Source organism: Bidens hawaiensis, unplaced genomic scaffold (genome assembly GCF_021521415.1).
Source record: "Bidens hawaiensis isolate Kalapana, Puna unplaced genomic scaffold, B.hawaiensis_p1.1 tig00018657_1, whole genome shotgun sequence".
In the NCBI taxonomy this organism is placed as follows: domain Eukaryota; kingdom Viridiplantae; phylum Streptophyta; class Magnoliopsida; order Asterales; family Asteraceae; genus Bidens; species Bidens hawaiensis.
In genome coordinates, this window is record NW_027492823.1 from 277,226 (window position 1) to 291,432 (window position 14,207).

Below are 14,207 nucleotides of genomic sequence, written 5' to 3' on the forward strand. Positions count from 1 at the left end.
CAATGAAGGTTAAAAGATTGTCAACTAGGGTGTTCAAGGTCCGGTTCGGCTTGTTTTTAACGGTTCCACAGGGTTGGGCTGATTTTTGTTTTCAAAATCATTAGTTTGGATTAACATATTTAATAACAAAGATGGTTTATTAGTATCAAAAAAATTTAAAAAAGGTTAAATGCCTGGTTCCAAACAGTTGGCTAGATTAAACCAGCAGAACCAAACAGTATAATTCTCAATCCGGAAGACTTTTTTCAGTTTGGGCGGTTCGCTCGGTTTCAACAGCTTATGAACACACCTACTATCAACCACGTTTAGAAAATCCATATTTGGAAGTTGGCATTTCAAAATTGTTTTTGACTAGTTTCTAGTTAAATTATAGTTTATGCATGCATCTTGTTTGCTTGTACTTTGACTGCTTTCATGAATTTATTTTCTTAAATGCTGATTAACAATTGGCATGGCATTAACCCATATTGTTGCTGCTTAACTAGATCTCCTAAAGTTGTGATGAATTTACCTTTTGATCCAAGTAGAGATTTATTATTGTTTATAAGTTACTCGGTTACCGAATTGGATTATCAGTTCCAAAAATCTGAACTTGGTTCAAACCGAATAACAAATAAGGGGCTATTTAAGTTTTATAATTTGGTCCAATCCAATTACAATTTCAGCCCAATCAAATCCAATAACATTTATTGGCTATTCGTTTTATTTTTCTTTTCCTTTGAACTACCTGAACTCAATTTGGTTCCGCCCTAAAAAACTGTTAAACCAAACACACCGAAAACTGAACCGATGAATGCTCTTACTTATTCATCAATGCTTAATACTCTTTGTAAGCCTCTATAAATGAATAACTTTCTCCAGTACCAAATTGTTATTGTTATAATATTGATATAGTGAAGGTATTTATATTTTATTGAGGTTTTAGTGTTTTATTGTAAATTAAATCCTTACGGTCTGAAAAAAAGATCACAAGTTAGTGGTAGATGTTAGTTTCAGAGTGCATTAAATCTCTAACTTACCTCATACCTAGTGGGGAATCAATTGCTGACTTGATTAAAAGAACTGAAAGCAAACTCAAATTCGAATTCAGTTTGGCCCAGATTTCAGTTTAACTGAGCCAATTCAAATACTGAATCTTTACGTATTTGACTTGTTTGTGATAAAACTCAACCCAAATTGACTCTTTTCTATGTAAATTGGTAAAAATTGGCATCTCTATTTGAAATCTTAGACTGGAAGCTAATGCTTTCCACTCTTCATAACATTTTGGTGCAACAGAATGGCTTTAAACGGGGCAGCTCCACCACGAGGAAGTGCAGCAGCAGCTGCCGCTAACTTACGAAGGAGAAGAACTGGTGGTGCCGGAGGTGTGGCAGGTGGGACAGCTGGAAACATGCTTCAATTCTACACGGATGATGCACCTGGATTGAAGATCTCTCCAAATGTTGTTCTTGTGATGAGCATTGGATTCATTGCTTTTGTTGCTGTACTTCATGTCATGGGTAAGCTCTACTTTGTCCGTAAAGATTAAGCCAAGTCTAGTTCTGCTTTTATTTCGGTTAAGTGGCCCGGGATTTTGTTTCGTTTTCCTTTTGGTTTTTAATATTGTTCGAATTATATATATTATGTTTTATTTATAAAAACCGCTTTGGCTAGTTAATGAATAGTCCTATAAATGAATCTAGCATCTAGTTTGTTTATTATTATTAGACGAAAGGGCATGAACGCATTTCTTGTTTGTTTAATTATCTCCGTTCATTTCATTTTATTCTGTTTATTTTCAGTTATGCTAATCAATCCAATTAACTTTTAGAACCAAGTCTTTGGTAATCGACTAACAAACGCACACACTCATTTTCTTCATTTACATTCATTCATATGCCGATGTCTTTCTCCTATAGAATTTCTGAGTTTTGTTTTTAGCTTAATTGTTTGAAAATTATTGTTTTTGTCTAAAAATCACATTTTCTTCTAGTTAAATTCACTATTTTTTTCTCATGCTAACTTAGAGAATCCAACATACGTTTTATATATAAAAGACATGTTCTACAAGACAAGTCTCTAAATTTTTCCGAAGTTTTGGCTCTGTGAATTTTGAATACATTCTATAAACTTGTTAACCCGCAAATATATCCTACAAGAAAGTTTTTAAGGGGCTGTTCAGTTCGCATAATGTTCTTGATGGAACTATGGCCTGTCAAAAGAATTGGAATAGATGTTTGTCATACGTGTTTTAACGGTAGGCACAAAACATTGGAACTCTTTGATATAGTTGATCTAAAAGCAGCAGATGAAGTCAATATCTGCATCTGATAAAAATTATATATAAAAGCAGCAGATACAGGCAAATATAGTTTTATATTGATATTGCTTTATGTGAATTCGGGTCTGAGATATTGCTTTGAATGATAGTTGGATTGCAGTGAAATAGTCAATAACAATCCATTTGCAGTACTGCAATGTTAAACTTGACCAAATGAAGCACCGAAACAAATCATATAATTGAATTCGATGGACTCCAATTACGAGACACAGCATTAAGATGTGTGTTTCTTTATTCTAGTCTCTGTGCAATCGAACAATTACAAACAAAAGGAAGTAGATGTTACTAGTGTAATTGAACAAACACAATCAAAAAAGCGAACGACGTAAATAAAGGACGTCATTGACATAAATTAAAGACAATTGAAGATGGAGATGGATAAGATATTGAATGTGGTGGTCCTGGCGGATCAACGAACTGGAATTGATTACCAAAGGAAGGTGGTGAATATGAAGTACTTCGCAAAAAATAAGAATTGAAGAACGAAGGAAAGGAAGATGATAGAGACAAAGAATACGGTATTGCCAAATAAGAATTGGCTAAAGATGAAGACAATGGAGAGTTCGATGTCGATGTGATAGAATATGAACTGGAGAAGAGATGTTGAATGGGCACATCTATGAGCCAATGAATGAATGTTGAATAGGTAGAAGTGGAAAAGAGAAAAAAGCACCGATTTCTGTTAGGCAATCTTCAAAATTTTCCTTTTAGGAATGTTTCTACTTTGCGGCAAATAAGGGAAAATGTTCTAATACCATTTCTTCCATGTGCCAACCAAACATTAGATTTGGAGGGATTTTATCCAAATTCCACGTCAATTCTTAAGGAATCCGTGAACCAAACGGCCTCTTAAGTTTGGTATGACCCCCCGCCCTCCCAGCATTTAAACCATTGAAAGGGCGGGAGGTTTGCTTCCTGGTGAGGTTCATCCAATCAAAACATCTAATATTTAGAGAGAAAAAAGGTTTATTCCGTACTTTCTAATTTCTAAATGGTGCAATTTGTGTGCCCTATAAGTACCTAAAAGTTTTATTAGGCCCCGTATGATCTCTGAATATGATAAAGATTCAATTATTCGCAGTACTTGCATTTTTTATTATTTTAAGTTATGGTTGACATCATAAAAAATATTCAAAACCTTAAAGACAAACAATATGGCGAAGGAAGCTCAGTATATAATTTGTCTTTTGAGTTATAAGTTTCACTATTTCATCATAAATGTCGATTCTTAACACCCATGTAACACAATAAAATGTGAACGTGAGCACGACTCCATTCCAACAACTTCTTGAGAAAGAAAAGAAGCTCAACTGGTTTATGGATTCTTGTGGGTTACTTTATCGTAAGTTGAATTCCTGTCTGGTTGGCGGGTTGAATTGTTCAACCTAGACACATCAATATTTGTATTCTTGTAAAAGATATCCACTCTAACCTCAAACACTTATCTTGTAACCCGAGTATGATCCGTTTAAGCGAATTTATATATACCTGTCAAAAGGGTTGACGAGTTGGCGAATAATACAAGCTTTATTTTTGTTAATCACGTTAGTGGGCTATATAAAATGTGTTAAACGGGTTAGAGGATTTGCTTGTTTAATTAAACACGTTAGTCTTCATGTTTAATTAAACACGTTGATGGGTTGTGTAGTTTAGTTAAACGAGTTAAACATGTCAGCCCAAACACGACCTTTTTTAATTTTAACAAGTCAACTTGAACATGGACCGTTTATTAGAAGGTTAATTGTAACATCCGAAACATAATGATTTGCAGATCTTGTTTTAGATTGTGTCAAAAAAATTCCATGTTGGGTGAAACAAATAAAATTAATGAGAAAATGACGAACTAGAAAGTAAACGGATGTTACAATTAGGATTATTGTTGAAATAATCCAAATAAATTAACTTGGATGGTAAAGTATGTGAGTTCATGGATAAGGGTGTGAGTGCGTTGGTTTGGTTTTAAAAAGAAAGAAGCATATTGAAACGTGTGTATGTCTTTCTATTGCACCACACTAGGGTAAAAGTAAGAGAATCCATGAAATCGATAACCAAATCAATTATTGAAGTACAAAGGTTTTGAGACATAGACTTAAGTATTTAAGTTTGAATTAAACGTAAACGAGCATCTATAATTCCAAAATCAAAAGTTTATTTGAAAGTAAATATAGCTTAGAAACACTAAAAGATTGTTACAGCGTGTTAGATTTAAGTTTAACAACATAGATTGATCGTGATTTTGACTAGTTTTGATGTATAGTCAAAATTTATGAAAGAGTATGTTTATTGATTTGAGTTCAATTATAGTCGCCATTATAAGGTATTTGATAGATGTTTTTGGTAAAATAGTGAGATAATTTTTGTTAGAATTGACTCGTAATGATAAATTAGTGAGTCACTGAGCTGATTGACAAACAAAAATGTGCAATAATAATTTAAGTAATCTAAAAGACCTCTTATATATTGGTGTGGAAAGTGATCAAACTCATTTTTGTGGTTAGTAGAAGTAATCCAAATGTTTCCCGACTTATATATTGGTGTGGAAAGTGATCAAACTCATTTTTTTGGTTATTATAAGAAATGTTGATTCAGTTGAACGTGTGTAAAGTGAGTTTTGGTAGCTTAAATCTTTTATGAGGTTAAGCCAGAGACTAAATAAATTCTTCATTCCGATGAAAGAAGTGGTAACAAGGTCGTTAGTTGCTTCTTGGGTTCTAATAACGACGCTTACTGTAATTTTGAATGAACATTAGGTGTTCAACTTACATTAGTAAAGCGAATGTGAATTGGTAGCTAATATTACTAAATTGAGCACGTAGTGTTTCCTTGTATAGGCATTATAAAAAATTGTCCGTTTTAAGAGTATGTTTTAATGCACAATTCCTCAAAAGTTATGCAAGTGACTCAAGTGTGGCCAAGATTGGCGTGCCTACATTATGTATTTGCGTGTTACTTCTAGTTAATGTGCGTTACATAATGCATGCTAGTGTTTGATAAAACTTGCAAATATTTTGCGTATGAAAACTAGAGTTTCACATTTTTGCCTTGGGTAATATGATCCTCATGCAAGGGAATTAAGGACTCATTTAATCGACAGGTTAAAAATAGAAAACCATTATAAAACTAGTTAACTCATAAGAGTTTAAAGGAGTTAGCACAATCCATAATCATTGTTTGTTGGCACCTATCTCGTTGCCCCTGCCAACATTGACCCTGCAACCGCCACCATCAACAACCGTTTTGGCCCTCTATCACCACCACCACCACCACCACCGATGCCGATGTCATTGTCTCCACCACCTCGACCTCTAACAACACCTCGTAGTTGTCTCCACCACCCTAGCTGTCACTAGTTGTCATAAGTATAGCGGGTGAACCTATATTTGTACTTTTTCCTAAAACAAGTCATTACAACCCAACTCCAATTTTGTTAAACCATGTTTTGACCCTAACGAAATTAATGTGTTTTCTTAAAAAGTCATGTTTTGACCCGAACTCATTTTTCACATAACCATATTATTGACAACTAGAGTTAGATATATCGATTTGTTGATGATTGGCTTACTGAACATTAGTGTTCTTCACATTCGTTGTGTTCTATGCTACAAAATTATAAACATTTCAAATCGCTACAAAACAAACACAGAAAAACATAACATTACACAAGCATGAAAAACAATCGTATGAATGTGCTTGACCACCATCTACGATATTGCTCCTTCTATAATAGCAAGCACCATGGCAACGATAACCATGCATTATCGATCAACCTTCTTCCAAGTTTAGAACAAGATCGCGACGAAGTGAAATTGAAATCAGTTTCTCCTATGCTGATTTGTTTTTTGTTTTGATGAAAAGCTAGAATGATATAGTCAAGAAATCAATTAATAAAGTCACTTTGGAAAAGTTGATCACTTTTGCACATTATTTGGGTCTCATACCTATATGATAATTTAGTATATAAAGTGAATGGAAACATAAATAACATCTCAAAGTAAAAAAAAGGAGAGTAAGTTTAAGGAACTTACCTTATAGTAAAGTAAGCAATCAATCATATGTAGTTCCAATGTGAGGATCCCCTATTAAGTAATAACCTATCAAACACATGTAACATTCACATAAGGGTTTGGTTTGATTGTGCTAGACACAGTCATCATTGACTAACTCACAATTCAGTATTCTGGGACCATGTGCATCATTCGTTGGTGCTAAGATTAAAATAAAGTATCATTTTGGTCTCGTATGCTACTTTCACACGTGTTTGAATTGGTAACTTCAATGAAACATATTTACACACGACATCAGCATATTTTAATAGTCGTCAATATTCAACATCATAAACGAAATAGCACATGACTTTTCAACGACATCTTTTTTTAATTGTTGTTATGTAATGTTTTAAATTATTCAATGAAAATCGTTTATTTAACTTTTCAATTAGAAATTGTTAAAACATAAAAATATTATTTGCAATAAAATACAAGAATAGTGTGGTATAAAACAATATTACATTAGTGAAAGCCATTTTCTTACCGAGTGTTGAAAACGAAAGCTGATATGACGTTCATTGTTTACTGTTTGAAAGAATAAAACTCATGTGATATATATGCATACTTACAGAATAGTCCATGATTATCATTTTAAGTTGTATTTCAACCTTCATTGACGGTTGGTATATAAGTTCATTAAATTTATTTTCATATTTGCCTGTGGGTTTCTATTAGTCTAACGAAACTTTTTTAAAGCCTTACGGTGGACCGGTGCCACTGGAAACAAATTAATTCAATTCAATTAAAATAACGACCAATGAATTTTTTAAAAATTTAAGACCTCACTTTTAAATAATATAATACACAACCAATATGGAGTCCAACAAAAATTTCAAAAATTATAATGCAATGTTTGATCCAAAGTCGTGGTTTATTTCCCCTACACGAGTTTTAAAATGCTCGCAAATTCTATGTATTTAAAATAATAAAAATATAATTACACAGCTTTGGAAGTTGTCCGAAAGAAACAAATATGCTATTCTACTTGTTTGTATTAAAAATGTGTTTTTAAAAATTTTTAATATTGAGTAAACGCCTGACCGATTAAAATGTAGCACATGAAACTTAATCATCAAGAAGTTTTATAAACCACTAAAATGTGTCTTTTTAATTAGATCAGACACATTTTACCTCGGATCGATTAGAGAGAGCCCCTAATGAATTATTATGACTTAAGATGCTAACAAACAACCTCTGGGTATATAAGAGTTGATTCTAAGATATTGTGGTATGAAAACGGTTGCTTGTCTTTTGTTATGCTTCAATTTATAATATTGTTGGTTTAAGATATGTTAAACATAGACTATCTCAGTGTCTATTGGCATGCTGAGATACATGCATGATATGGTTTTGCCAAGAAAACACAATATATGTACTGGTGTGACACTAGATAAGTTTAACTTAATATTTATATCAAGAAATTATTGATCTTTATATCATATAACAAAAAGAAAATCATCATATATTTATTCATGTTTCTTCTCTTCATTTCCATAAAGGATGACATGAAAGTTAATAATTCCAAAATAATTGTAATCGATTAAGATCTTGAAAGTAAAGAAGAAAAGAAAGACTTTGACATCCCCATCAACCTTACCTTTCTTACCCAAATCTTCCCAAATCTTTATAATTGTCCAACCCACTTTCATGGGACCCACCAAGTACACAAATTCAGCCTATATCACGTGCGTGTCACGTGGTACCCTGCAAACACTCTCTTGTTTTTTCATCCTGGCTTGAGTTCTGTTTTCTGCCAGTTAAAAAGTACAACCCCACACACATCACAAAAAGCCACAACATCCACACAAAACTTTCCATCTGCAACCTTTGAAATGGTAAAACCACCCTACACACACATATTGTGTGTACTATTTCTTCAACTTATGTTGTCTGCTTTTATCTTTACTTTTTTTTTTTAATAATAATAAGTGAATTTTATTTGATAGTATGCCATTGATCATATGAAAGCATGTTTAATGGATCACGGGCATCGATCAATATTATCAAAGAAGATATAGGACGTCTCTTGTAGTTATAGAGGCAAAATAGTTACGATGGATTATGATATGCGGTGTTCCTTTTCTTTTTAAAGAATTTTATTGTAATGACTGTTCATATTGTGTTTCGGTGTAAACTTGGTCATTTGAATGTTGACTAGTGAGTTACTACTTACTAGTTTCATTGTTAATAAAAGTTGACCGTTAAAAATAAAAAATAAAAAAAAAGCAGTGATCATATGAGAACTCAACGGATTAAAATGCTTATTCTACTCCCTAACTCGTTATGTGACCGATTAATATTATTCCAAGAAATAAGGCTACTTATACACACCCTCAAGTGTGGTAAAGTCTTAAACGTCAACATAAGTTAGAGGCACTCGTAATAGCATGGGTTTCAACGGTTCTAATCGAACTAGTTAAAATATATAGGATCGAGGTTACAAACTCTTTTGCTAAGGTGGAAAAGGAACTCAATACTTTTTGATCTCTTAAAATCCAAATCTATACAATTTTAGTGAACAACGAAAGTATTCATGTCAATATTATTTTATTGTATTTAACCATGTAAGAGCATTCACAATTCATCCACCGTTCAGAGGGTACAGGGTGAGTTAGAGTGTTATGAGTAAATGAGAGAAAGAATGTGTTGTGATTTTCTTCATATTTGAAAAGTTCATATAGCAACCTATAAATTTTTAAATATTTTTGAAAATTGGTTGTGAGTGAAGAAGCGAAAAAATATAATGATATTGTATTGAAAAATATTATTTAATTGAAAAAGAGAGTGAAAATGTAATAACTTTTAGTGTAATTTTATATTTTAAAATATAAAAAAGAATGAGAATGCTATAGAAATTGTTTTTTGAATTTATTAGACCTTTTAATTAATTTGATTTAATAAGTTAGGATAACTTTAATATAGCAGTGGAGATTCAAGTACAATAACTTTGATAAAGAGATAAAGTTGTGATCTTGTTTGTTATTATTATTTTCAAATGAAGTAAACATATGTTTTTCTTTTCTTCTTTTTTTTTCTCTTTTTTTAGCGTGGGTTTTTTTTTTAATCTTTATCACCTATGAAACTTAAACTCAAGAAATTAGATAAAGTAACATATGAGTGGGTTATTTTTATTTTATGTAAATTAAATTAAATAATATGCATCAATAGGTTGGGAGGTCCAGTGATTTGTTTTTTTAAACATAATTTACCTTCTTATATAAGTAAATATAATTAAAATACAGGTATAACTTAAAAATAATTAAAACATAAATTAAAATATAAACAAAATTCCAAAATGTATTTGATTCATAATTTAAAATATAATTAAACTTCTAAAACACGGTTAATTCATTATTAAAATGTGCAATAAGAGTCGATATCGTGCTCGTCTTCAAAATTGTTGTTGTAGTAATAGCCTTTACACCAAAATAATTGTTATAAAAATGACGTTAAAAGGAGTTGTTATATTAATTATTTAGTTACTTAACTATGTAACTATTTTATCACTAAGTGTTTTAATTAATTACTATTTAATTACCTGTTTAATTATATAAAAAACATATAGATAATGATGACGTGATAATAAGATTATATGTGGGAATTAAGACTATTAATTGTGTCAATCTGTTCCTGTTTCAGGTTAATAGGGTCAGGTTAGTCAGATTTCAAAACAAAAAAAGAAAAAAAAAATTCTCCACAACTCATTAAGGTTTGTGTTAGCCGAATTTCATGTTAATAGGGCCCGGTTGATCGAGTTCCAAAATTCATTATTCAAAATGCGTTGACTATTTACTCTATTTTATTAATATTAATAAATCAACTTCATAATATAATTTTGATTACTTAACATAACACGTAGAAAATAAAAGTTTTAAAATCATTGAGGAAACTTCACACTAAAAAATGGATGCAAATGATCCCTTTATGCACCCAATCTATCAATTATAAACTAGGGCAAACCCATATTTAACATATATATAATTCGAATTATCCAAAGAGTGTTGCATCGAATAAACATGTCGATTTTCCAATGAGCGTTGCATTGAATTATCGAAACGAGTCAGGACTCCCACTAGCCCACGACCCTCCTTTGCTTTTGTAAATTCTTCACTATTTTGTATTTACTCTTAATTCTATTGATTTTTTTTGTTTTGAGTATTTTTTTTCTTTTCTTTTTTTTTTAAACTTTTATTAACATTCACATAAATCCTTTATATATATTTTTAATTTTTTTAAATAAAAAGATACCGTGGGAATATTTTTCCGACAATAGGCTGCTAAACTCAGTTGGTGATCAATCAGTGAATATTCTGTTGTTGATCCATCGGTAATACCACTACAAAAACATGCACTTCTTATGTCGTTTTAGTTTCTAAAATGATCGTTGGTGATCCTTGCATTTAAGCAATAATCCATCGTTATATGCACTAACCACATTATGCTTACTAACAGGACCACTGTTATCGATGGTATACTGAGAGATGTGTTCGTTAGTGGAAGTCATGTTATTTGTAGTGAATTTATTGATGTCAAATGAAGTTGTTAACTCCCGACAAACCATTTTACATCCAGGTTGTGTGCAAGGAGTTCTCCACAAAAATTAAAAACCCTCTTAAAATACGGTCATCTGTTTAGGTCCTTAAACCGTCAAAGAGAAGATCATTTTTATTTAGAAATTGAAGTCCACTTGTCCAAAAGAGAAATATTCACCTCATATAATTATTCTACATGCATATATTCAAAATGCAATAATAGCGAGTTTGTGCTAACTATTTAACATAACATGATATTCTAATGACAAACAAATAACCAAAACGGAAAATATCTTCAAATACTATCTATCTAGAAGTGAAACCCTAACCTTATACATCTATCAGTCATATCCATACTCAAATTTCAACAATGGCAAATTTGTGCCAACTTTTTAACATACATAACCTTTATAGAAGCCTGAATAACCAAAATGGAATCATAACGGCTTATTCGGCATTAATGGTTTGATTTAAATCCCTTAACCACTTACATGTTGGAAGGTTGAGACACATAGTTAAGATTTAACATGCCCTTTTGATCCTTTGAAGAGAACAAGATACCTTAACATATGAAAGAATACGTGATTTGAAAGAGACTTCTCTCCAAGTTGATGAGATTAGAATCTTTGCTAGGGCCGGACTTAGCCTCTTTTATGAAGGCGGCTGCCCACCTTAAAAATAATTCTAGTATTATACGTATGCAAAAATCCCGACGTCCCTTAAAATTAGTGCTAAGATCCCCGATCATCACCCATAAAATTTTTTTTGGGCCCACTACTAAGGGCAACTCCTAGAGACTTTATGGTGGTGAAGAGGTAGGTCCCAGCAGAGCCCAGTTGGACCCGCAAGACTCACCTTAAACAGGGACGTCTGCGCAGAGACCAACTGGATCCGCAGGACCAACCATGCTCAGAGAAGTGACGTCCTTACGCGCAGTATGCAAGCTGGTCCCGCAGGAAATGCCTCCCATGGTGAAGGACTCCGCCTGTTCCCGCAGCCTCGGATACAAGCCATGAGGGAAGGCCACCCGCGCAGCATGGCTACACGCACTAGGCACTTAACTCTCCCCAGTGTCACCTGAAGGAATGAGCAAAGGCGGGAGGGGGAAAACTCCCGCCTAAATGAGCCAGTCCGTATGATGGAGGATCTTTTGTGTGATACCTGACGAGGTACAGACAAAAGATCTGACCAAGAATGCGACAGCTCACTGACAGCAGCATGGCAGACAGCACGCCACAGCACTGTGACCAATAGCCGCCGCCTACCCACCAACTCCTGCCATACCACGTGCCTAGCCTGTAGTTGGCAGAAGAGGAAGAGTGCACGACACGCCTGCTCTGTGTCAGCCGCTACCTATCCACCACTCACAGGCAGGGCACGTGCATAGGTTACAGTTGGTAGCGTGTTGGGCCGGCTAAACCCCTTGGAAACCTACCTTCGGTTATAAATACCACAAATGGTATGATCATCTCATCTTATCATATCTTATTACATTATCATCATAATATACCTGATATCTGCTCTAGCAATCTCTTAATATACTTTTATATTTAAAGAGCAATCTAGTCTGATTCTCACGCCGGAGGGTGGTCACAAGGAGGAACCCCCCCCTTCTCAGTGACGAGCTCACGGTGTCTGTTTTGCAGGTTATCAGAAGAACCATCTTCCAAGGGTCTAACCCCTCGTGGGAAACATCTCTCCAACCCCCAGGTTACCAGTAACCTGCCCGGGGTCCGGTTAGTGTTTCTTCATTGGCGCCATCCGTGCATAAAGCTAGAACTACAATTTTCTCCAGTTTTTTCAAAACTTTATACAAAAGATGGTTAGAGAAATTCCGGTAACCACAACCCCAGCTATTGGGGGGAATACCGGCAACACAGTTTTTACAAACACTACTCCGGCTACCGAAGCCGGAGCAAGTGAAGTAAATTTTACGAACACTACCCCACTTACTAAAGCAGGGGCAAGTGCAGTAAATGACCGCCTACTGGGATCCACCGATACCCAGTTTGAAAAACGAAGACTCCCCCGCCAGACTCTCGACGAAGTCAAGGCATGGGCGGAGGCACGACAAAAGGAATTCCAGGCTGAGTTGAACGAACGCTTGCGTTCCGTGCAACAGGCCGACGAATTCGAATACTGGGAGGATGACTCGGAGGAATCCGACTCCGACGCGAACCCTCGTCATAAGGCAAAAGGGAAGCGTAAAGAAACGAAAACCCAACCGAAAAGGCATTTTGGACAAGCCTTCAAACCAAAAAGCATAGATGGAAGTCCACGAGACTTCTCTAAAACGTTCAGACCAAACGTTACAAATGCAGGAACGTCCAAATTTGCAAGGGACATTGCTGAAGCAATTGCCCCGAAGAGTGCTAAACAAATGCCTAACATAGGCACATATGACGGCCTATCTGATCCAGACGATCATTTGAACAGGTTCATAGCGGGGGCAACCGTTAGCAATTGGACGGAACCCACGTGGTGTTACATGTTCCAAATGACGCTGGTGGGGGCTGCTAGGGCTTGGTTTGATCGTTTACCGGTTAACCACATTTACGACTGGGCAGACTTCCAGCAGAAGTTTAGCCAGCACTTCAGCCAGCAGCGAAAGTATACCGAGGAGCAATGGACAATCCTCAAATGCACACGGGAAGAAGATGAATCTCTGCCAAACTTCATCACTCGCTTCAACTCAAAGAAGTTAAGTTTGGGCAATATCAGCGAGGATCTTGTTCGCGCAACCTTCATCCAGGGCGCGCAGGACCCAGAGCTTATCCGGACCCTAACGGGTAAAGATGGAATGCCATCCACATGGGATGGCATCATGACAGCAGCCAAACGCTATGCGGAAACGGAGAAGCAACTGGGTAGAGACCTTCCGCAGAACACAAACCTTTACACCCAGAGGACGAGAGAGGACAACGTCCTCACCGCCCGATTGAACAAAAAACGGAAGCAAGGCATTTGGCAGTCAAGGGTAAACTTTGACACCTCATCCGGCTTACAGCACCGATTGGGTGAAAGGAATAATGTAAAGCCGCACCGGAACCCCAGATGGACGCCACTTACCAAAAGCGTCACTGACATATTTGCTACTGAAGAGCTCCCATGGCCAAAGCCTCCAGAAATCCGACATCGTCACGATGCTGATCGGAGCAAGTACTGTGACTATCACAGAACAAAAGGCCACAACACTGAAGAATGCATAGACGTAAAAGACATGGTCGAAACATTCGTCAGAGATGGGACGCTCGCGCACCTCGTGGCGAAATAAAAGCTAAGCAGGCAGGCAGGTGCGTGTGGAAC

General features: G+C 35.1%; 1 pseudogene; it reads left to right on the plus strand.

Annotated features, from left to right (window-relative positions):
- The first annotated feature begins 1,254 nt into the window (after positions 1-1,254).
- On the plus strand, positions 1,255-1,680 carry LOC143556609 (protein transport protein Sec61 subunit beta pseudogene; annotated as a pseudogene).
- Positions 1,681-14,207: the final 12,527 nt, after the last annotated feature.